The sequence below is a fragment of the Dryas octopetala genome, chromosome 1 (genome assembly GCF_963921425.1).
Source record: "Dryas octopetala chromosome 1, drDryOcto1.1, whole genome shotgun sequence".
Classification (NCBI taxonomy): Eukaryota; Viridiplantae; Streptophyta; class Magnoliopsida; order Rosales; family Rosaceae; genus Dryas; species Dryas octopetala.
In genome coordinates, this window is record NC_141366.1 from 15,709,123 (window position 1) to 15,712,294 (window position 3,172).

Consider the following 3,172-nt stretch of genomic DNA (forward strand, 5'->3'; position numbering starts at 1 on the left):
CGCCAATAAGTCCAGATATAGTTTTAGCATTTGAACATTTAAGTTTGGAAATTCTTGTTTTCATGCATCAAGACATTCTCATATAGACCAAGTGTCATGTATCCTTGTATAATATTTGGGTCCGGCCTTGATTCTCATGACCTAAGTACTGATACGAAAATTTCATGAACGAAAAGTTAAATTTGACTTCTTTTTTTGGTCGAAGGATATTCATTAAAGCCCAAAGGGCACCAAAAAGAAACTCAGACCGCCCAGGCCCAAGAAACATTGATGAAAGCATCAAACAAATAGAGCAAAAAACAATTAAAGACAACAAAGGAGTCGAAGCCAATATTACCCCAGAAGGTACAAAAGTAACGAAAGTCCCATAAGCAACAAAACTAAAAGTAGACAACAACATCGCGCTCAACTTCACCATGGACGTTTTTGGGGCTTGGCAATCCATCCTGATTCCTGAGACAAGACTAAGGACTGGAGAAGGTGGTCGGTGTTAGCAGAGGCGGAGCTAGAAATTTTTTTTTCCTGGGGGGGCCATTATAAAATTTTTTCTAAAATATATATGTATAGAACTACATGTGGGTTGGGGGCCAGAGCCACCTTAGGCACACATGTTGCTCCGCCCCTGGGTGTTAGCCCACCTCTGCAGAATATATGATCGTCAACTTTCACAAACCCGTCTTGATTTTTCCATAGAATGGAATCACTTGTAATGATTTACACAAAACACCCATGTGGGAACATTGCCTTGATTTTGATTGTGTGACAGGTCTAACTATTCCAAATGTAATGAGTTTCTTAGTATGTATGGGAACTCGAGTAGGGCTAAGGATCCCAAATTTGTATATTAATTTTAAATCTCAAATAATGTGTTAGTACTTTATTGATTCATATATAGTCCACCCAAATGATTATTAATTTTATATAAGTAAAACACTGACACGTGTATTTAAGATTCAAATTTGGGATCTCTAGCATTATTGATGGGAACTCAGTTATGATGCAAGAAGACATACTCAATGACCAAAGTTTAGGCATCTTATAGATGCTTGAGTTGTCGAAAGTTAATGATAATTAGTCATTAGAGGAAAGATGAAGATACTCAAGACTCTAGAGTTGTGAGAACTTATCAAACTCCACAACACCACTCAAGCTATTTGATGATAGATCAACCATTCTAATGTTCACAAGTTGAAAGATTGACTTCGGAAGCAAGCCAGTAAGTTGGTTATTTCTGAGGCTTAAATTCCAAAGATGGCAATTCTTTTCAAACCAAGTGTGTCTAGTGTCACAAAACAAATGACATCAAGGGAAATGAAAATGAAAAGAAAATTCTTCTCAGAGAACAAATATCAATGTCCCTACTCCCTCGTAACACCGGCATATATGACTATGTTCCCATTCTACAATAACCACTAGAAATACTGGAGGACCTGTCCATGTCTGTTAACGTTGCAACAGAAGTCAGTTCTGTAGAAATTTAATTAAACAAGGTTTTCCATCAAGTCCTTGGAGTTGGTGGATTGAAAGCCACTTCCAAGTAAATTAAACTGGGGACTTACAGTGCAGATATATGTCATCTAAATTACAAGCATCTTTAATCCAAAAATAAAAACTTCTCCTCATCTCCTGAAAGCTTACATGCAATTAATCAAACAACTAAACCACAAAGTTTATGAGGATTTAATTATCACCCGTTTTAAACCACGGCCCATCCTGACTAATACATATTATCAGTGGCTAATTAATTAAAGTCAGGAGCACGTGGTTTGGAATTCTTGATTACTTGTTGGACAAACAAACTAGAAAGAGACTCATAAAGTTCAACTTTGCTTAATTTTGCTCAGAGCTCTGCCAAAATGATACGTTATTAAATTTGTGGGTAAAAAGCGCTAGAAGGAGGGCTTGAAGCCTTGAACCTCCGACCTTGTGGTTAACAGCCACACGCTCTAACCAACTGAGCTATTCCAGCTTTTGCAGTAATCCATATGCAATTTTATTTTCTGTTTCTTTAAGCATGCAATAACCATTGACTGACCAAATTTATCAACCTGCGTAATTGATAATTACATATTGATATTGCCATCATTTGACAGGGTAACACGTGCTTCTGATTTATGAAATTTCTGGTTTATTTGATTCGAGATCAATCTGGGTGAGCAAACTAAATTGATTGATGATAAATATGATATTGGACACAAAAACCTTTATATTTTTTAGAAATAAATAAATAATCTAGCAAAATCATATTATTTTACAGAGGGATCCACTCAATTCCAACATGTCTGAGGGTCGACCCTTACTTTTCATAACAAGCCTAACGAATCAAAGAGAAATTCTCCACAAAACCACATTAATAGGATACTGAGTACTGGAAAGTTAAGGCCAGACATTTAGGCTTCATTTCAACCACAAAAGTCCACAGCTAGATTAAATTCTCAATATCATCAATTATTTGCATGTACTAAAGCATACAACATTTGTAGCAGAATATAGCCAAAAAGACACTGCAACCTTTGACTGTAACATGATCTCCCAGTTCCAATGGTTCAGCACAAGCTCAAATGAGATCATAGTCAACATGGATGTGTGATTTGTGGAACGATTCATTGATTTATTTGGATCTTAATCACAACTTGTCGACAAGTATACCACAACTACTTCCATGGAAAAACCTTGTTTATCTCCAATCTCTCTCCAATTTTCTCCAAGGACAGCTTCCGATTTGACCACCTTTCACTTATGTCTTTTCTGTACGTATCAAACAATCAATTGACTGGAGTGCTGCCTTCAACGATTTGCAACGATTTGCAACAATCAATTTAGTGGTCCTTTGACAACAAAATATTTCTACTACTTGATGTGCATATATGATAAACGTTCGAGAAGATGAAATGAAATATATGGGAGAAGACTATTACCAAGACAGTGTGCTAGTAACAATGAAAGGGTTGTACGTTGAATTGGTGAAAATACAAACCATGTTCACAACCATTGATTTCTCAAGCGATAGTTTTGAAGGAGAGATTCCAAAGGTGATGTTTGTGGGAAAATCCACATCAATCCGAACAGCCAATCACAGCTCGACACGTGGCTGGTCAACATCCACCTCGGAGTTTGACTCTCAGTGGTCAAAACTTTGACCCCCACGTCATCACCACTCGGCATCGCCTCT

General features: G+C 37.0%; 1 non-coding gene across 1 annotated transcript; it reads right to left on the minus strand.

Annotated features, from left to right (window-relative positions):
• Positions 1 to 1,887: 1,887 nt before the first annotated feature.
• Positions 1,888 to 1,969, minus strand: TRNAN-GUU (transfer RNA asparagine (anticodon GUU)). Its single transcript has one exon. It is a non-coding gene; the product is annotated as a tRNA-Asn (tRNA).
• Between the last annotated feature and the right edge of the window lie 1,203 nt (positions 1,970 to 3,172).